This window comes from Anabrus simplex, chromosome X, assembly GCF_040414725.1.
Source record: "Anabrus simplex isolate iqAnaSimp1 chromosome X, ASM4041472v1, whole genome shotgun sequence".
Classification (NCBI taxonomy): Eukaryota; Metazoa; Arthropoda; class Insecta; order Orthoptera; family Tettigoniidae; genus Anabrus; species Anabrus simplex.
In genome coordinates, this window is record NC_090279.1 from 176880418 (window position 1) to 176902433 (window position 22016).

Sequence of the window (22016 nt, forward strand, 5' to 3'; positions counted from 1 at the left end):
GTTATTGGGATCAGGTACTGAGAACGAAGAATTTTCTACAATTTGTATACAAATCAGTCTGCAGAGATAAGAATCGAGGGCTTTGAAAAAGAAGCATCACTCCGGAAAGGAGTGAGACAAGGTTTCAGTTTGTCCTCTCTCCTTTTCAATGTTTACATGGAACAGGCAGTAAAGGAAATAAAAGAGAAATTTGGAAAGGGAATCACAATCCAAGGAGAGGAAAACGAAACCCTGAGATTTGCTGATGATATCGTTGTTATGTTATGTAATAATGAAGAAGATCTCGAGAAATTGCTGAATGGTAAGACAGAGTCTTGGATAACGAGTACATGATGAAAATTAATAAGTCTAAAACAAAAGTAATGGAGTGCAGTCGAATGAAGTCAGGTGATGCAGGAAATATTAGGTTAGGAAATGAAGTCTTGAGGAAGTAGATGAATATTGCTATTTGGGTAGTAAAATAACTAACGACTGCAGAAGTAAGGACGACATAAAATGCAGACTAGCACGCTGGAAAGACCTTTCTTAATAGAAGAAATTTGCTCACTTCGAACACTGATATAGGAATTAGAAGAATGTTTCTGAAAACTTCCGTCTAGAGTATGGAAGTGACACATGGACGATAACTAGCTCAGAAATAAATAGAAAAGAAGCTTTTGAAATGTGGTGTTACATAAGAATGCTGAAGGTGAGATGGATAGATCGAATCACGAATGAATAGATACTGATTCGAATCGGTGAGGGGAGATCGATTTGGCTAAATTTGACGAGAAGTAGAGATAGAATGATAGGACACATCTTAAAACACCCACGACTTCTTCAGTTGGTTTTTGAAGGAAGTGTAGGTGGTAAGAACGGTAGGAGTAGGCCAAGGTATGAATATGATAAACAGATTAGAGCAGATGAAGGATGTAGTAGTTACGTAGAAATGAAAAGGTTAGCACAGGATAGGGTGGTATGGAGAGCTGCATCAAACATGTCTATGTACTGATGACTCGAACAACAAGAGTAGTAGTAGTAGTAGTAGTAGTAGTAGTAGTGGTAGTACTTATTTTCCACAGATTGTATATACCATTCAGAGATGGTGAATGGAGAAAGGGCACAGCCCCACATGCACGAATGTGCCTCCATCCCCACTTAAAATTACAATTAACCTAAAATCTACAGAATGTGCTTGTATACAGTTAGCGTATTTACATGGACGTATTATTTACATAATATTCACAAGACTTGTTCAACATTCAACTAATTATTATATATATATATATATGCACACCCACACACAGCCTCACTCACTCGGGATCCCATAAACTTTCATCCGTCCTCCCACGCATTACTGAACATTCACACAATAACTTGGAATTTGGGTAGAAGGTATATAAGACAAAAACTAGTGTACACATGATTACACTATTCCTATGTAGATCGGGATATACAGGGAACTCCTAAATGTTGTCCCCTCATATTTCAACAACGGTTATTGTTTGGACAAAGTTCCCTGTCTTCCATTCAGCGTTTCCTTGGCCTTCCCCTCTGACTGTAAGGTCTCTAGCTCTTCACTCTTATAATGTGCCGATACCACTGAAGTCTAGATGTCTTGATTTCACTGGTAATAGGGACCTAAATGCCACATAGTTCTAATGAATCTCATTTCTATTGTCTGAATTCTGCTGTACTCAAGGGATATTTCACTGAAATGCTCTGTTAGCTTGAGTAGAGGTTCAAGAAACGTTACTGCTTTGGTGACGTACTGTCTGCGAGACTGCTCTACTTTGCTCTTTTCTTTCTTTCTTTCCTTTTTTTTCTCTCTAATGCTTTCCTTCATGCTCTATTTACGTAATGTTTGTGCTGCATTTTGGAAATGAAGTTAACAGAATGTTGAAATAAATTAGTAAACGAAACATTTTAAAGATCAGTACATGCATTTCCTGCGGAATCTTCCAGTGAAGGAGAGTTTTAGGACATATCTTGTTGTTTTTTGTTTTTTTTTTTCATCTATCTCCTTTCTACCAGGTCTGCGTGTTTAGAAGCCCAGTCAGCGAGCCTCCTTCGGGCAATGTTTCTGCACCTTTCTCTTTCACTTGTGGTCATTCACAGAGACTCATTATCGGCACCACCAGCCTCCTTGCTGCAATATGCACCAGCACATCGGAGTACTTGAATTCTATCGCTACACAACTTCCGCACAGTTTGATATTTTATGGTGAACATCACATTTTTAAAATTTTGTTTGTATATTTCGTCATGAGCAGTCGCTCAATAAATAAAGAGCGTATGGTATTTTATGTTTTATTTTATTTTATTTTATTTTAAAATGAGAGTACCGCAAGGGCGTGTTATTGGACCACTGTTTTTTCTTATGTACCCATATAGAAATTGTATGAGTCAAGAACTGGAATCACACATAAGGCTTTTTGCTGAAATTTGAAATGGCGTATGGCTTTTAGTGCCGGGGGTGTCCGAGGACAAGATGCAGGTCTTTTCGATTTGACACCCGTAGGCGACCTGCGCGTCGTAATGAGGATGAAATGATGACGACACATACACCCAGCCCCCGTTCAGCGAAATTAACCAATTAAGGTTAAAATTCCCGACCCTGCCGGGAATAGAACCCGGGACTCCTGTGACCAAAGGCCAGCACGCTAACCATTTAGCCATGGAGCCGGACAGGCTTTTTGCTGATTATGTTATACTGTATAGAGTAATGAATAAGTTACAGGATTGTGAGTGACTACAAAAAGACCTCGACAAACTGATGAGATGAATAACACACAACGGTTTGATGGTAAACGCGGTGAAAAGTCAGGCTGTACGTTTCACCAAGAGGAGAAGTCCTCTCAGTCTTAATTACTGTGTTGGTGGGGTCACAGTAATTCATGGGGATCGCTGTAAGTACCTAGGTGTTAATATTCGGATATATCTTCATTGGGGAAATCACATAAAGGTTGTTTTAAAAACGGGTACAGATCTCTTCACACAGTTATGAGGGTAGTTAGGAGTTGCAGTAGGGACGTACAGGGGAGGGCATATAAGTCACTGGTAAGACTCCAGTTTCCACTGTATGGGACCCACACTAGGATTACTTGAAATGAGAACTGAAAAAAAAGATTCATGAGTAATTGCATTCTATTATGAAACAGGATACATACCAGAAGATTTTAGTAAAATCAGAACAATCACTGTCCCAAAAAGGAATGAACTTGATTGATGAAGCTATACGCATAAACCGGCTTCGGTTTTCAGGTCATCTGCAGCGAACGAAGGGGAATAGTTCACCGAGGAGTATAATGGACTCTGTTATGTAGGGTAAGATGAGTAGAGGGGAACGAAGACGACGATGTTTAGACTCAGTTTCTAACGATTTAAATGTAATAGGTATGGAACTAAACGAGGCTGCAGAGGATTATGCAGGCGTTCAGTAAATTCACAGAGGCTTGCAGGCTGAGCGCTGAAAGGCATACGTCTATAATGAAGATATATGATTTTTTTGTGTTTTGCGAGTGATTTAACGTCGCTGTACTACGGTCGTCTGACGAGAAGTCGTGTGGATGTGGGATAAGAGGTGCCAGGGGCAAGCAGGGCTGCCGCGCATGTGTCAATCTCAAGTCTCAAGGCCTGACAATAAACATCTGCTCCGTCCGCGATGACTCTTGCGAAATAAGGTGATGTAAAGTTTCTAAGTAGTAGTAAAATATTGTGCTTTAGTTACACTATGACGAATAGAATACCTAGTGCGATCACTCCGCTCTCATAACATTGTCGTTGGTGGCCCCGCCGGATTGTGGCGCTGCAGTCGCAACGAACCAGCTACAACAAAACGTGCTCCAAATTGTCAACGAAAGTGCGTGCGTGAAGTCATGGTGAACAATTTTAACACCTATGGAGGGAATTTGTTCGTTTTGATATTTTCGAAACGTTTATATTAATATCTGTGCTGTGCTTTGTGTGTGAAATCAACTAGTTTTCTATTATTTCGAGAAAATGTCGTACTGTTTCGTTCCTGACTGTAAATCGTGTTACGGAACGAAGCCTGATGGCAGACGATCTCTTTACACCGCCAAAAGAAAATAATCTGTTTGCAAAGTGGATGAGAGTTATTCATGTAACCTGCGTTTTTCGGCAGATATAATTTTTTAAAGCCCGGATTTTTATGCAGTAACAGGTTAGATTGCAAACTAATTTGGTTAGTAGGAAGTGTCGACCACCCGCTCTTCCATAATGTAGCAAGAGTAACATAAATTATAGGGGTTCTGATGGGCTGTACCCCTAATGTTTATGCAAACCTCATAGCATAATCGTTGTGAAGGTAGACTATACTTGCTACTCGCTTCAGTAAGTTTGCATTCTAACCTATTAATGCATAAAAATCCGGGTTCTAATAATTATAAAGGCGTAGTCAACGGTGAAAAGGTTGAAGTTCCTCGTGTGAGATGGAAATTAAAACTAGAATGATGCCTTATATTTTTTTAATTCACCGAAATGCCTATACACTTGGCTAATATCGCAAAAGGCACCCAGTAAGAAAAGGAATGAAGACAGTATCAAGAGTATAAGGAACACGAATCACGATGAGAGTGAAGCAGTGATGGCAACAGTGAGCTGTAAAGTTCAATGTCAGCCTAGTTGTAGTAAAGTTCACGGCCAGTCTAGTTCTCTTACTGATGCCCAAAAGCCAATAGTATCCCTCAAAAGGCGACTAAAGAATGCAACTCGTAATTTAATGCGAGCTAAATTTATCTTTCTTCAGTCAGTTCCTACAGGGGCAGATTAAGAGCACGGAATGTCTAATGTTTTATGTGCTCTGTTTAAAAAGGTTTTTTATGTATGTAAAACACAATATTCCTTTCGCTTTTCGTAATGTTCCATTTTATCTCGTGTGTTCTCTTATTAACGTCCAAAGAGATTTCTTCGTGGGGACTGAGAATATTATTTACTACTCTCTGACAGTATTAGTTATAAGTCTAAACAATTATTTGGTGTTGTATTTGGTTATTTGTGTATCAGTGTAACCTCCACTAAAACAGGTGACCGTGTAACTTTGGTGATTGGCTCCACTAGCGCCGCTCAGCGGGAGCGCGCTTGATCGGTGAGTGACCTCACTAGGTATTCTATTCGTCATGGTTACACATTAACTTTAATTAATAACTACTGCATAATGAACAGTTTAAGAAGGAATATGCATTGATTTAGAGACCTCGCATTGTCTGTCACGACTAATGTTTGCAGCTAAGAGTGTAGTATCCGTCATTCGAGCCGTACCTACAAGTACTTCACGTCACACGCAGATAGTAACATGTTGAAGGTTTTCGACGACGCAAGGAGACCTCAAGTAAGGTACAGTTCCAGTACTGGCTTGGTGTGAAAATGGGAAACCACAGAAAACCATATTCAGTGCTGCCAACTGTCGTGGGTTTCGAACCCACCAGCTTTCGAATGCAAGCACACAGCTACGCGACCCTCAGGCTGCTTGCTCGATTCATTTTTTTCTGAAAATAGCCGTATTTAAAACCTCGTTTCTTTTGATACCCAGCTCAGTTACATTTTGTTTAACTTCCATGAAACACTGGATTGTTATCGGGGTCATCAAATATTCTCTTCCTTACTCTTTCAGGTTTCATTCGAACCAAATGCCATTAAAATGCATTAGGCGCGTTCTAAAAGTAGAATCAGTGCTCTCGTCGTATCTGAGAGATACATAAATTCAGTCTGTCCACACAAACCCTATATAATATGCGGAAGTTAGAAACCAACCTAAGAAGCACTTTAATGTTTATTTACAACATTTCCATTGAAATCTTGAGAAAGGACACTGGCATATTTGAAAGAGTTAAACTGATTTTCTGATTGTTCTTTTCAGAATTCTGAGATTATAATGTTACTGATGAGTCAAACAACTAACTGAACACAATCAAATCATCTGTACCTTCATTTTCACTTTCAAAATCCACAGCAAATCAAACACATTCTCTTCACATGGTCATGGAGAGTATTTAGGGGTTATAGTAAGGTGTAAAGGGGAGGGCATATAAGTCACTGGTAAGACCCCAGTTTCCACTATATGGGACCCACGCTAAGATTACTTGAAATGAGAACTTGAAAAAAAGATTCACAAGTAATTGTATGGAGTTATGAGACAGGAGACATCCCAGAATATGTTAGTAAAAGCAGAACAATCACTGCCCCAAAAAGGAATGAACTTGACTGATGAAGCTATACGCATAAACCGGCTTCGGTTGTCGGGTCATCTGCGGCGAATGGAGGGGAATAGTTTACCTAGGAGTATAATGTACTCTGTTATGTAGGGTAAGAGGAGTAGAGGGGAACGAATACTTACAAATTTACTCGCGTCGTATCTGTGAGATAAAATTGACAACATTTGTATTGCATGAATGTCTCAACACTACTGGGTGTCATCACTTCCGAGACAGGAAGCTAGGAGGGGAAATGGGCTTCCACCCTCAAGCAAGCTGAAGTTACAGCAAATAATCACCACCGTGTATCTATCAGATAACACGCGACTAATGCACTGATAAAATAAAAATCCTCCTTTCTTAGATACTGCCTAAAAGTTCTCATTTTCCTTCAGACCAGGAATTGTTCATATTACTGTATTTTTTTTCTTTCCTAATACATCAATGTATCCTTCTTTGTTTACAGTTCATCTGCATATAAGCACTCCACGTTTCTGACGGTGTTGTAATGATGAAGTTCCACTTTAACTGAAATAGACTTTTTGTTGTAAATATTATATTTAATTAATTAATAAGTTAGTTCCATGTTTTACGATCTTGTTTAGTTTGCTTCTTTATCAAGACCGTGAGACTGAATTATTTCCCCGAGTTACTTAAATTTGTTTACTACCTTAATTTTTGAATATTTCGTCTTAAGACATTTTGAAACATCTTTAATGAAAATCCACAGCTTGTTTCAAGTCATTCAATAGGGCCAGGAATGGAATGAATGAAGCTCCCATCTATCGGCGAGGGTAGGAACTCTGCCGGCTGCCGAACCCTGTCGCATTGCATTGGGACTATGATTAACGTAAAGAAGTACAAAACATGCCAGCAAATATGCCATAAAAACGAGCTAAATTTGACCTAAAAATGTAAAATATGACTTAAACATTTTAGGGATAGATAGCAAATATTAGAGTATTACTAACATTAGATGTGTCAAAAAATACGGAAGACACAGAACTACAGTAGATACGTTAACGTTAAACCTTACTTCATTCAGCATCACAACTCCGATGCACAGTTCTTGTGTAACATCAACACATACACAACCATAATAATTGTTAAATATCAAATACAGCAAGCAAAAGCACTAAAAAAACTAAAAAAATGAAAAGATAGTATTGCAGTGAATCTGATTGGAACACATATATCACACAAACACACAAGCAACACACTACACGACTAACAAATGTAACAACAACACATAACACAACTATAATAATTGTTAAATAATAAAACATCAAATATAAAAACTCAAAAAATTGAAAATTAAAGGATAATATTACGATGAATCAGATTGGAATATATGTCACACACGATACAACACATTACACTCCGCAAAATATTACAAATACACAAAACAAAAATGAAAAATGTAAAACAGCATCAAGAAAGAACTCATAGTGGAAAGTGTAATAATATAAATAATGTGAAATGTGAAATTAATTAAGTGAAATCAATATACTAATAATGATCAATTCATCAAGAGCAAAAACTCTAAAAGAAGATAACATAATACAACATATAATGTAAATTTTGTAAATATGTATCTCAAAAGTTTCAATAAACGGGGGATAGCCGGGCGGGCGCGGTGCGGGATTTACATTGGGTGACGCCTTGTTGTGAAATCCACACGCCGGTAAACACTTCAACCAACAACATAAAACACGTGTGCCAGAGCACACTTTCAATAACAAATAAAACTCCCAAAACCAACCTAATCCCCGGCCAAAGAATCCCTAGTAGGACTGGTGGCCCGCTCCCAAACAGGGAGAGTGAAATAACGATCAGCAGCAGCAGTTCTGGCTCCGTTTCCCTAAAAAAGGATCCAAAAATTAAGTACTAGCATGCTTTTTGGTATCTATCAGAGTACGTTAGTACATCATCTCTTTCCAGGAATGATGTCTTCTGAACCTGCCAGCTATCATTTTCGATAAAAGAAAGAACAATCCTTGTGGTACAGTATTTTGAAATCCCGTATTTGAAAATCAACGCAGATAACATATAACCTTGTTAAAAACGGCGATTCAACTCAAACAAAAACGCTCAAATTATAGCCAAATATGACTTTTTTTCACTAAAATAAGCAAAATATTGTCAAAACAATAAAATGGCCGAAATATGCATTTATATGCAACTTAAAAGTGCTTTAAACGGGGTTAGGGACCCATCATCCACAGTTACTTCCCAGATTTCGGGTAAAATGAGCTCAACGTCCGAAACTTATTAATGAATGACAGATGGAATGAAATGATACCGGAGAGTGGTGCTGGACTGAAAGATGAAAGGAAAAGCGGAATTCCCGGAAAATGTTTGTCATAAATTCCGTCTTGTCAAGAAAAGTAATTTGCAGCCCTGTTTTCTTCTACTGTAGTGTCTCATTCACAAGGTTGATTTGTTCTGTTGCAGTTTTTACATTTTCTGATAGAATGTCCAAATCTTCCATTCTTCCTCTTTGTTCGTATAGCCATACCAAGGACCACGTTATTCTCTTGGCTTTAATCTTTGTCCAGAGGTCCTTCATTCGTTGCCGGTCTTGCTTTTTTTTTTTCCTCCGTCCACGTCTTTCTCGTCTTCACTTTGGCTTTTCTTGAAAACCCTGGTGATCTTTTAGTTTCCTCCTGAGTGGGCTGCGTTCTTGTAAATCTTCATAAGTGATCCCCATCTCCTTGAACCAAGTTGGCTGGGTCTTCTTATCTTTAAAATAGATAAAGATCTGGTTCGATAATCGTGTGGGTTTCATTCTTAGCAAGTGGCCATAAAATGCAATTCTCCTTCTCCGCATGACATCAGAGATCTTCTCGACGTGATTGTACAGCTCACAGTTATGCTGATATCTATATTCATCTCTCTCTTTAATTCGGCCCAGAATTTTCCTGAAGATCGTTCTCTCTTTAATTTCCAATTTTCCATCATGCCTTTCTTGTTCATAACAAGGCATTCCGCTGCATACAAAGCCTCTGGTCTTATGACAGTGCAGTAATGTCTGAGTTTTGCGTTCAAGGATATGGACTTTTTGTTGTAAACGTCTTTGGTCAGTTGATAAGCCATTTCCATTTTATTCATACGTGCCGCAAAAGCTTCTTTTTCAGACATGTTTGGTTCTATCCACTCGCCCAGATATTTAAACTTATCTGTCCGTTTGATTGCCCCCTCGTTTACTTTTTAGCTCTCTTGGTGCTGCCGTGATGTTAGTTATGAATTGCGTTTTCTCCAAGAAGATCTGGAGGCCTGATTTTTCCGCCTGTGTCTTGAGGTGGTTAATTTGCTTTGTAGCCAAGTCCAAAGAATCAGAGAAAATTGCTAGATCATCTGCAAAAGCTAAGCAATCAGTTAAAAGGTTCATGTTCTTGTAACCCAATCTCACACCATTTTGGAGCCCATCGTTGTTAATTTCATTGCGCCACTCACGGATGACTTTTTCAAGGACGCAATTGAAGAGCAGCAGTGAGAGCCCATCTCCCTCCCTAACTCCTGTCTTTATCTTGAAAGAGTCTGAAATTTCTCCTCTGAGCTTAACTCTGGAGATGGTGTTAGTTAGGGTCTGTTCGATGATTGCTCTACTTTTGTTATCAAAGCCAAATTCTTTTAGGACTTATTATTATTATTATTATTATTATTATTATTATTATTATTATTATTATTATCCGGTTCCATGGTTAAATGCCGGCCCCGAGGTGTACGCATAGCGTGCCTGCCTCTTATCCGGAAGCCCCGGATTCGATTCTCGGCCAGGTCAGGGATCTGAGGGCTGGTTCAAGGTCCACGCAGCCTACGTGTTTACAGCTGAGGAGCTATCTGACGGTGAGATAGCGCCCCGGTCTAGAAAGCCAATAATAACAGCCTAGAGAGTCCGTGGTGTGGACCATACGACACCTCGTATTCTGTAGGCCTTCGGGCTGTTTTGCGGCCGGATGCCCTTCCTGACGCCAACCCTATGTGGAGGGATAGGATCACTACTGCGTGTTTCTGTGGTGGTTGGCAGGGTGGTGTATGTCTGAATACGAAGAGCAAGGTGTTGGGATAAACAGAATCACCCAGTCCCCAAGCCAGAAGAATTAATCAGACGCGATTAACATCCCCGAGCCGACCGGGAATTCAACCCGGGACCGTCTGAGCCGAAGGCCTCAACGCTGACCATTCAATCACGGAGTCGGACAACCATTCCATACTATGTATTCATTAATTAAAAGAACAAATGACGTTTTTTTAAGTGGCCATTTCTTAATGTAATATTAATGAATAAATACTATGGAAATTTATCGTGTAATGTCCGATGTTTTTAAAAACTTTTCTTAATCATGTATCCTTAGGTTTTATCAAATGCATTGACTGAAGAAATCCTACAATAAGGAAGAAACATATACCAAACTTTTGCGATTTGATAATAATTTAATAATAATAATAATAATAATAATAATAATAATAATAATAATAATAATAATAATAATAATAACCGACTCCTTGGCTGAATAGTTAGCGTTTAGGTGTTCAGTTCAGACAGCCTCGGTTCGATTCCCGATTCAGATACATTTTCGACGACGGATGGATAGGTAGACGTTAGGTCTGTGAAGGAAGTGATCGTGCCATTAAGTAAGGTACAGCCCCAGCATTCGCCTGGTGTACAAAATGGTGAAAGCGCGTAAAACCATCTTCTCGGCCGCCCATGGCAGGATTCGAACCTGCTATCGTCCGAATGAAAGCTCACAGCTAACTCGGTCGGTATAATAATAATAATAATAATAATAATAATAATAATAATAATAATAATAATAATAATCGCGTATGGTCTCCGACGAGGCCTGGTGCAGGTCTTTCTATTCGATTTGGGGGTGTATGAGGGGCTAATTCGAATTACAGACTATATCCTTCAGACAGGTCCAAATTTGAAAATAACGACGTAATTTTAATGCTGAAGGCGGCACATAGACCCAACCCCCGAGCCGTAGGAATTAACCATTGAAGGTTAAAATCCCCGACCCGACCTGGAATCGAACCCGGGACCCTCTGGGCCAAAGGCCAGCAAGCTAACCATTCACCGGGCGAGTTGGCCGTGCGGTTAGGAGCGCGCAGCTGTGAGCTCGCATCCGGGAGATAGTGGGTTCGAACCCCACTGTCGGCAGCCCTGAAGATGGTTTCCCATTTTCACACCAGGCAAATGCTGGGGCTGTACCTTAATTAAGGCCACGGCCGCTTCCTTCCCAGTCCTAAGCATTTCCTGTCCCATCGTCGCCATAAGGCCTATCTGTGTCGTTGCGACGTAAAACAAATAGCTAACCATTCAGCCACGGAGTCGGAGTCGGGATAACACAGTGACTGGTTTCAGGTTATCGTCATCACTGATGTAACCAACTCCCACAATACCGTACTCATTGTCTTCGGCAGCAATTTTTGCTCATTCTTCAGGCCCCCTAAATGGTCGAGGAGGGGGACATGGTAGACGAAGACGTCTGCGCGCTCAGCCACGACTCCACATGATGTATACCCAGCCGTGTCAGATTTGAGTAGACCGCTGTAGCGATAACACAGTCCAATGAAAGTTAGTACGGTTGCTCCTCACGTAACTACATTTGGAAAGTTGGCATGTTTGTTCTACACGTAATATCCCCCCTGTTTCTTTTTACTGCTTGCTTCGCGAACACAGCGCTTCCATTCATGCATACGTCATTGTGTTGAGCTACTGTCCTGTTTAAAGCTGTCACAACACGGTTCCGGCTCTAGCTTCATTTCGGGTGAGTAGCTTTCTCTAATATAAATATTTTTTGTATAAAATAAAATTATAAATTTGTCTGTATACTTCAATATTTTTTTTTTTTTGCCTCGACCTGTACAAACGATGAAAATGAGCCCAGTTAAATTTTTTGCCTGTTTCTTTGTCGAAGCATTATAAAAGTATTCCTCTAAATTTTTGTATTTAAATTCAGGGATGACCAAGGTGTGTGCTCTAGGCCAGTGGTGTTCAAAGTGTGCGGGGCCGTCTCAAGGGTTTGATCTGTTCTCACTGAGCCTGCTCATTTTCGATAAAATATTATCTTGACTTAGAGTTTTTGCCTACCACTACACAGAGACCCCACTCTGAACTATTCGTTCTAAAATATGTGTCAGGTTTTTTTTTTAAACAATTAGCTTTACGTCGCACTGACACAGAGAGGTCTTATGGTGACGATGGGATAGGAAAGGGCTAGTAGTGGGCAGGAAGCGGCCATGGCCTCAATAAAGGTACAGTCCCAGCATTTGTCTGGTGTGAAAATGGGGAAACCACGGAAAATGATCTTCAGGACTGCCGATAGTGGGGTTCAAACCCTCTATTTCCCGAATACTGGATACTGGCCGCACTTAAGCGACTGCAGCTATCGAGCTCGGTATGTGTCTCTTTGTACTTCCCATTGACTAGGTATGTAAAAATCCTTACTTATGCTGCATTGCCCGTTTCTAAGTGTTTTGTTTCGAAATTCACTCATTCACATCAGTTGTTTTCAGCAGCAGTGTACAGTAGCGATTGTTGCATTAATAATTATACTCGTACTAGCATGTGTTCGCGGCTTCGCCCGCGTTTTTAAATCAACCGCGTTAGATCCTTCTAAACCGTAAAAGTTGCTTGCTGATGACGATGACAGCTTCGTTTCCTGGAGCAAAAATCGTTGTTTGACACAGCCATGAGTGATCGGTAAAATGTTGTGCCCACGTATGTTAAAAATTTCAGATCTCTACGTTTCGTAGATTTGGCAGTGCATCGCACACATAAAATACTTCTTTTTTTATCTGTTTACCCTTCAGGGTCGGTTTTTCCCTCGAACTCAGCGAGGGATTGCACCTCTACCGCCTCAAGGGCAGTGTCCTGGAGCTTCAGACCCTGGGTCGGGGATACAACTGGGGAGGATGACCAGTACCTCACCCAGGCGGCCTCAGCTGCTATGCTGAACAGGGGCCTTGCGGGGGAATGGGAAGATTGGAAGGGATAGACGAGGAAGAGGGAAGGAAGTGGCCGTGGTCTTAAGTTAGGTACCATCCCGACATTTGCCTGGAGGAGAAGTGGGAAACCACGGAAAACCACTTCCAGGATGGCTGAGGGGGGAATCGAACCCACCTCTACTCAGTTGACCTCCCGAGGCTGAGTGGACCCCGTTCCAGCCCTCATACCACTTTTCAAATTTCGTGGCAGAGCCGGGAATCGAACCCGGGCCTCCGGGGGTGGCAGCTAATCACACTAACCACTACACCACAGAGGCGGACTACACTAATCGTACAGCTTTTCATATACCGGTGCATAAAACACTCAAAATTCTTAACATTTTGATTGATCCAAATAAATAATAATATATTAATTATGACAAATATTTTTTAAATATTTTTCTGGTAACAATCTATTACTTTTGGAATGAAAAACCGTCATATTTCAAAGAAATAATAAACTGCGCATTTAAGGGTTAAAATGGTATCTTGACTGATATATGCATTACCATTCCATTTTTACAAAATTGGCTTTACATCGCACCGACACAGGTAGATCTTATGGCGACGTTGGGATAGGAAAGGACTAGGAGTTCGAAGGAAGCGGCCGTGGCCTTAATTAAGGAATAACCCTAGCATCTGCCTGATGTGAAAATGGTAAGGTTAAAAGTCTCCGACCCGGCGGGGAATCGAACCCGGTACCTTGTGAACCGAAGGTGACAACGCTGAACATTCTGACAAGAAATCGGACTCCGTTAATAATATATGTATTGACAACCATTCAGTAATTAAATTTATGCTAAATATAATTTATGTTAATATTTACTGATTGTGTGGTACACGATAATTGTGATAAAATTTATATGTATATTTTACCAAAAATTACTCTAATTACAGTCCGGCTCCATGGCTAAATGATTAGCGTGCTGGCCTTAGGTCACAGGGATCCCGGATTCGATTCCCGGCAAGGTCGGGAATTTTAACCATCATTGATTAATTTTGCTGGCACGGGGGCTCGGTGTATGTGTCGTATTCATCATCATTTCATCCTCATCACGACGCGCAGGTCGCCTACGGAGGTGAAATCAAAAGACCTGTATATGGCGGGCATTCCCGACACTAAAAGCCACGCGCCATTTCATTTCATCGATATATATTTTTATTTGTTTCTTTTCGGGTCATTTTGGCCCACTAGGGACCACAGGGCTCGTCTTAACTCTTAGCTATGGTCTTCTGCTTTTCCTTGGACCAGTACGCTTTTATTTTCTGGCTGTGCGCCTGCTTCCTTCCATCTGTCCATTTAAGTCTGGTGGTCCTTGTACTTTTGTTGCTTGTAAGGGAAGACTCCCTGAGATCGGTTCTCTGTGGTCTCTAATGGGACCTGTAGTTCCTGATTTTACTGAGATGATCAACTTGGTCTTGGAAGCCTTTCCCCCTACTTGTCACTAAGAGGATTCTCTTGGTGAGCCTGCAGGGTTTCAGGTGGTTCGTGTGTCCGTAGAAAGTCAGTCTCCTTTTCCCTCATACATATGAATATGACTATGTCTTCCTGACGTTCGTAGAGCTCGTTGTTGTGCCTTACCCTATAGGTGCCATCCTTCTCTCTTATGCTTCTAGTATCCTCCTCAAGATCTTCCTCTCTTTAAGTTCTAGTTTCCTCAGTGGTCCCATTCGATTCATCAAGAGGCGCTCAGAGGCGTAGAGTACACTCTCTTTACTCTATTATTATTATGCTTTTTTTACATGGCGTAACTCGTACTATGGAGCCTGCTATTCTGCCAAGCCATGTCTTATAATGTGCATACAGTTTAACAATATATTACATACACACTACAATAGTAAACTCTACACATAATTATAAAAGAACACATTAAAGGAAATTTTAAAAAAGAACGTATATAAAATAACCCACAATAAAGAAAATTGTCCTAATGCGTCAATAAAAACAAATTTTAGTAAAACTTTGTGACATACGGAATGAAATAACAAACGAGGAAAACAATTCATATTACACTCTGTATATTAAAGAATTATACGTTTATTGCTAAGTACACGAACGGCGAGCAAACAATCTTCAGTCGCTATGTCAACGCACACCCTGGCGAAGGTGGAGGCTTTTGTGACTGTTTTATAAGCTGCAAAACAGCAAGGGCATTAGGAAGATAAGGAAGATGCCTGTAAGTAAAATCAAGGAATGGTCACTCATATATAAAAAGGATTCATAAACGAGGACCTTTATAGCCTAGGCCTTGAATGGAGACGTAGCATAGAAATTATCATTTCTAGTTTCTAGAACATTATTTTATTATCTTTTTTTCGAGTGTTAATTTTTTAACTTATGTTTTGTTACGAGTCATTGAAAATATATATTTAAAGCCATTAAGTTCAATAAAAAGAATTTGTACAATTTATTATGTATAATATTCCTTTTAAAGAGACCGAGCTCGATAGCTGCAGTCGCTTAAGTGCGGCCAGTATCCATTATTCGGGAGATAGTGTGTTCGAACCCCACTGTCGGCACCCCTGAAAATGGTTTTCCGTGGTTTCCCAATTTCGCACCAGGCAAATGCTGGCTGGGGCTGTACCTTAATTAAGACCACGGCCGCTTCCTTCCCACTCGTACGCCTTTCCTATCCCATCGTCGCCATAAGACCTATCTGTGTCAGTGCGACGTAAAGCAACTAGCAAAAAAAAAATAAGATTTTGCTGGAGGTTTTGCCAAAACACTTCTAATAAACTCTTGCACAAACAGTTCCGCACAGGTGTTCCCCGAATTGTGCTTCGCATAACATTCGACAATGAACACGCGCTGTTTTATCGTGAGCGCCTTTTTGTGTTGCATTCAACAGGTCACTAAACACGTCTGCCCCTCTCTCATTCACTCACACGTAATACACAGTGACGTATTCGGGAGATGCGCGGACATGTGACAGCAACCGACTGATGCATCGAAATCACGGTTTCAGGAATTTCCTATTCATTAACAAGGATCAATGCATATGTCATTTGAGCAGCAGTCGTCTAGAGATTCGTAATGCATATATATATATATTTATTTTTTTTTTTTGCTAGGGGCTTTACGTCGCACCGACACAGATAGGTCTTATGGCGACGATGGGATAGGAAAGGCCTAGGAGTTGGAAGGAAGCGGCCGTGGCCTTAATTAAGGTACAGCCCCAGCATTTGCCTGGTGTGAAAATGGGAAACCACGGAAAACCATCTTCAGGGCTGCCGATAGTGGGATTCGAACCTACTATCTCACGGATGCAAGCTCACAGCCGCGCGCCTCTACGCGCACGGCCAACTCGCCCGGTAATGCATATTTTCAAGGGCTGCGTAGAGTCATGGAATAGCCGCAGCAAGACATACTCAGTTGACAACCTCAGGTGGAAAGGCAAATGACGAAATGATTACGGGAAGTGATTTTGTCCCTCCTTCCACATTACACTGACATATGGCCTGGGAATCAATTTCTCCAATTACGTAAGCGATTTGACATGTTCTGTTGCAGTGATCTTCTCCCAGACATACTTCAGTACAAGACAGGAGGAATATACATAATGACTGCTGTACAGTTGTGGGAAACACTATTGCATCACTATTGATACACACACGCGCGCGCGCGCGTGTCTTCTGTCTGTATACAAAATGTTCCCAAATATGTGTGAAATACTCGGGTGTTGGATACTACGCCCCAAAACAACGCAGAAAGTTCCTATGAACATTTGCCCTACGGTCGATATTTTACGAGTTACAGACGTTGACACTTTGTACGGGAAGTGTTGGTAAGAGCCTCACCAGACACATCCCATGTCGAGTATCCGCATTCTAATACAAGGAGTGCACAAAATGTCCACCGTGCGTCGGAACACACCACCTCAATGATTACCGGACAGAGTGGTTCAGACGGTTAAGGTGCTGGCCTTCTGACCCAAACTTGGCAGATTCAATCCTGGCTCAGTCCGGTGTTTTTTGAAGGTACTGAAATACGTCAGTCTCGTGACGGTAGATTTACTGGCGCGTAAAAGAACTCCTGCGGAACAAAATTCCGACACAAGTGCGTCTCCGAAAACCGTAAAAGTAGAGAGTGGGACGAAAAGCAAATAACATTATTATTATTATTATTATTATTATTATTATTATTATTATTATTATTATTATTATTTCTTTCTACCATAATCCCATGTTTTCAGGGGCGTATCCAAGGGTAGGGGGGCAGCGGGTACTAAGGGTTAGAACGCCACCCCTCCCCCATGGAAATTTTACAACCATAAAATAAACAGAAACTAACAAAAATTCTTAAAATAAATAAACATTCAAAGAGACATAATTGTAAAATGAACAGATCTGTCGAATCTATTTTCTAAGAAACCTCTAAATTAGGACGTTAGATTGTAAACAGGTCCACCTCTGTGGTGTAGTGGTTAGCGTGATTAGCTGCCCCCAACCCCGGAGGCCCGGGTTCGATTTCCGGCTCTGCCACAAAGGTTGGAAGGGGGTCCACTCAGCCTCGGGAGGTCAAATGAGTAGAATGAATTCAAATCCCACCTCAGCCATCCACGAAGTGGTTTCCCGTGGTTTCCCACTTCCTCTCCAAGCAAATGTTGGGATGGCACTTAACTTAAGGCAACGGCCGCTTCCTTCCCTCTTCCCTGCCTGTCCCTTCCAATCTTCCCATCCCTCCAAAAGACCCCTGTTTAGCATAGCGGGTGAGGCTGCCTGGGCGAGGTACTGATCATTCCACCAGTTGTATCCTCCGACCCAGAGTCTGAAGCTCCGGGACACTGCCCTTGAGGGTGTAGAGGTGGGATCCCTCGCTGAGTCCGAGGGAAAAATCGACCCTGCAGGGTAAACAGATAAAGAATAAGAAGAAGATTCTAAACAGAACATATCATTCGCTGTAAAACTGTTGACCTTGATAAAGGGGCTTACTCCCACCAGATTTTCGGACATACGAATTTAGAAATGTTATATTACTTATATAGCTGCCTCTGTGGATCAGTGGTAGAGTGTCGGCCTCCGGATCCGAAGGTAGTGGGTTCAAACTCGGCAGAGGTAGTCGGACACTCCATGTCGTACGATGAAAACAAAATGAAATGTCGTACGGCTTTTAGTGCCGGGATATCCCAGGACGGGTTCGGCTCGCCAAGTGCAGGTCTTTCTAGTTGACTCCCGTAGGCGACCTGCGCGACGTGATGAGGATGAAATGATGATGAAGACAACACATACACCTAGCCCCCGTGTCCTTGGAATTAACCAATTAAGGTTAAAATCCCCGACCCGGCCGGGAATCGAACCCGGGACTCTCTGAACCGAAGGCCAGTACGATGACCGTTCAGCGAACGAGTCGGACATGTCGTACGATGTCGGCATGTAAAAGATCTCGGGTGACACAGTTGATGTTTACGCGACAAAATTCATTAAATCTCAGCCATAGACGCCCAAGAGAGTTTCGGTTTACTCGGGCTGCCATCTACTGGGCCTAGAGTAAAACGGAACGTCGAAATTGACGACCAGACAGCCAGAAGTTCGCTTTTAGCAGTTGCGCAGTGAAGAGCTTAAGTTCTGGATAGTTTTTGCTTAACAGTGATTAGTATGTAGCGTTTAAAATAGTGAATTGTTTGCACCGCAGAAGAATCGACGAGCGAAGTTCCTTTATAAATGAGGTAACTTTAAAAAGTATTTTATTATTAGCATGAATTAAAATGGACCATGCTCAACTGTACTGACACTGCCAATAAGTCCGACTCGTTGGCTGAACGGTCTGCGTACTGGCCTTCGGTTCAGAGGGTCCCGGGTTCGATTCCCGGCCGGGTCGGGGATTTTAACCTTAATTGGTTTATTCCAATGGCACGTGGGCTGGGTGTATGTGTTGTCTTCGTCATCATTTCATCCTCATCACGACGCGCAGGTCGCCTACGGGAGTCAATTAGAAAGACCTGCACCCGGCGAGCCGAACCCGTCCTGGGATATCCCGGCACTAAAAGCCATACGACATTTCATTTCACTGCCAATAAAATGTAATGACAAAGTTTAATATTGGTGTATACAGGGTTATTCACCCAAGATGTTACACGGAAATAACGTCCAGCGAGCTCGATAGCTGCAGTCGCTTAAGTGCGCCCAGTATCCAGTAATCGGGAGATAGTGGGTTGGAGCCCCATTGTCGGCAGCCCTGAAGATGGTTTTCCGTGGTTTCCATTTTCACACCAGACAAATGCTGGGTCTGTACCTTAATTAAGGCCACGGCCGCTTCCTTCCCATTCCTAGGTCTTTCCCATCCCATCGTCGCCATAAGACATATCTGTGTCGGTGCGACGTAAAGCAAATAGCAAGAAATAACGTCTAAACCATTAAATATGTCGGTATTCTGTTTTCATAATCGTAAATGAAATTCAGAGGCTTGTAAAATAATGTACTACTTATGCTCATGGGATGATTAATAACTGAGATATTGGTATTAACTCCATATTTTTTAAATGGAACGGCGCACATACATACAGTTGGCCTAAAAGTTCAACTGTGTCAAAGTTCAAATATGTAAGTATTTTGAAAATTGGCCACTTACTTTTTGAGATATCAATAAAAACCGCATTTGGGCTCTTAAGTTCCGCATCAGACAGCGTGAGGTCGGCCAAGGACGCATTGGCACGCAAGCTTTTTCCTGGCATTGATTCCAGCCACAGAACGGATACCAGACATATACTGTACCCTGTGTTATGTTTATTTGTCAATTCATACAGTAGTATGTACTGTACACTCAAACCAGTGCAATTATAGTTTTCGTTACGCTTTTTTGAAGTGAAAGTAATTCTTTTATACCTTATAAAAACATCAACCCTCCCTGTCCTGGCATGAGTTTGCCTGTCATACACACTTTGGAAATCCATCACATGTGTACGATAGGCTTACATGTCTGGTATCCATTCTGTGGTTGAAATCACACCCAGGAAAAGTGCTTACGCGTCGGTATGTCGTTGCCCGACTGCACGCAAGGCCAGGCAATGTATATAAAGAGGCAGTCTTGGGAGTTGGAGTTGAGTTGTTAGCGACACTTGCCAGTGAAAAGTCGTCAGTCAAGTGTGTGAACTCATGTTGTGATTTTGCTGTGTTGGTAATCGGTTGACATGCTTAATGGATCCGTCTTCTTCTTCTCCTTCGTAGCAGTGTTTTGTTCAAGATGGCAGTTTATTACTGTGTGTGTATATATATAACGTGTATATAATTTGTAAATAAAACTGTGTGCACAACTGACAACATCTCCTGTGTGCGTCTTTGTGGTCACAACACTCAGAGGGAGTTGAAGAAATCGGCTGTAGCCTACGAATAAGAACTGCCCCGCCATTCGACTGAATATGAGAATGGGAAACCACGGAAAACCTTTCTAAGGACAGCCGACGGTGAGGCTCGAACCCACTATCAACATCCACACAGCTCGGTCGAACGCTGTTCATCGCGAGTTCATTCCATTAGCTTTGCTCTCCTTGATTAATTATTTAATTATTCGTGGAAAATACACAACATCAGTATTTTAAATGAAATTGCTTCTTACAGTTTCGTATTCGCCACCTGGCATTCGGGCCTCTAAGGTATTTTCCAACTGACATAACTCTAGTCTGGTAAACTGCACTTCGTTTCAAGATCCAGGGCACTTTTTCTTTTCAAAATTTTGCTGTTGACTTCAAGTCGTGAGTTTCACAAATAGGAAAAGTCCTCTTTATTTACTGCATTGATGGGGTGAAAGTTCCTTTTGGGGATCATTTGTAACTCCTTTGTGTTAATATGAGGAAAGATCTTCATTGGGGTAATCACACAAATGGGACTGTACAGATCTCAACACATGGTTATGAGGGTATTCGGCGATTGTTGTAAGGATGTAAAGGGGAGGGCATACAAGTCTCTGGTAAGACCCCAACTATAGCATGGTTCCAGTGCATGGGACCCTCACCAGGAATACTTGATACGAGAACTGGAAAAAAAATCCAAAGAAAAGCAGCTCGATTTGTTCTGGGTGATTTCCGACAAGAGAGTAGCGTTACAAAAATGTTACAAAGTTTGGGCTGGGAAGACTCCGGAAAAAGGAGACGAGCTGCTCGACTAAGCGGTACGTTCCGAGCTGTCAGTGGAGAGATGGCGTGGAATGGCATCAGTAGATGAATAAATTTGAGAGGTGTCTTTAAAAGTAGGAATGAAGAACATAAAGATGAAGTTGGAATTCAAGACGACAAATTGGAACAAAAATTATTTTATAGGAAGGGGTGTTAGGGATTAGAATAACTTACCTAGGGAGATGTTTAATAAATTTCCAATTTATTTGCAATCATTTTAGCTCATTCCATGTTCAGAAAACAGTATTGCTCTTATGACATCAGAGTTGCCATATCGAACGGCTCTGGTCAACGCCATCACGGGAAAACGGCGGAAAATAAATTTGTGAAATTCAGTATTTAAGTTAAAGACAAAATGTGGAAGAAACTTACAAATTATTTTTATGAACTAAAGTGGACGGCGGTTTTACAGGAGCTATTTGTGGTTTTTGCAGAATCAGGGATAAACTACGGCACATAAAATCCTCAACATTGAAGTGTAAGGCAAATTGGGGGGAAAATAGACAAATATTTTTATGGGTTCGAGCGGTGAGGGATGCATTTAATTGCATTTAAAAATTTCTCCAGGCAATAAAGGCTACAAAACAAAGGCAACAAATAAATACTGTACATGACTCTACAAAAGATCACAGTATTAATGTTAAAGAAAGAAATCATATCATCGGCTTCTCGTATAACTTTCACTCAACACAAGAAAATTATGCACTGATTTAAAGCCTAA

At 41.2% G+C, this 22016-nt stretch overlaps 1 protein-coding gene across 3 annotated transcripts in view; it reads left to right on the forward strand.

Annotated features, from left to right (window-relative positions):
- Nucleotides 1-22016, forward strand: part of LOC136886847 (alpha-tocopherol transfer protein-like) — a 91260-nt gene that overhangs the window by 30437 nt on the left and 38807 nt on the right. Inside the window, exon 1 of one of the 3 annotated variants that reach the window (XM_067159694.2) lies at nucleotides 11819-11968. The exons of the other annotated variants lie outside the window; for them this stretch is intronic. The gene's annotated coding sequence lies outside the window, so the exon portion shown is untranslated. Of the gene's footprint in view, nucleotides 1-11818; nucleotides 11969-22016 lie in introns of those variants that run through there. 3 annotated transcript variants of the gene reach the window in all.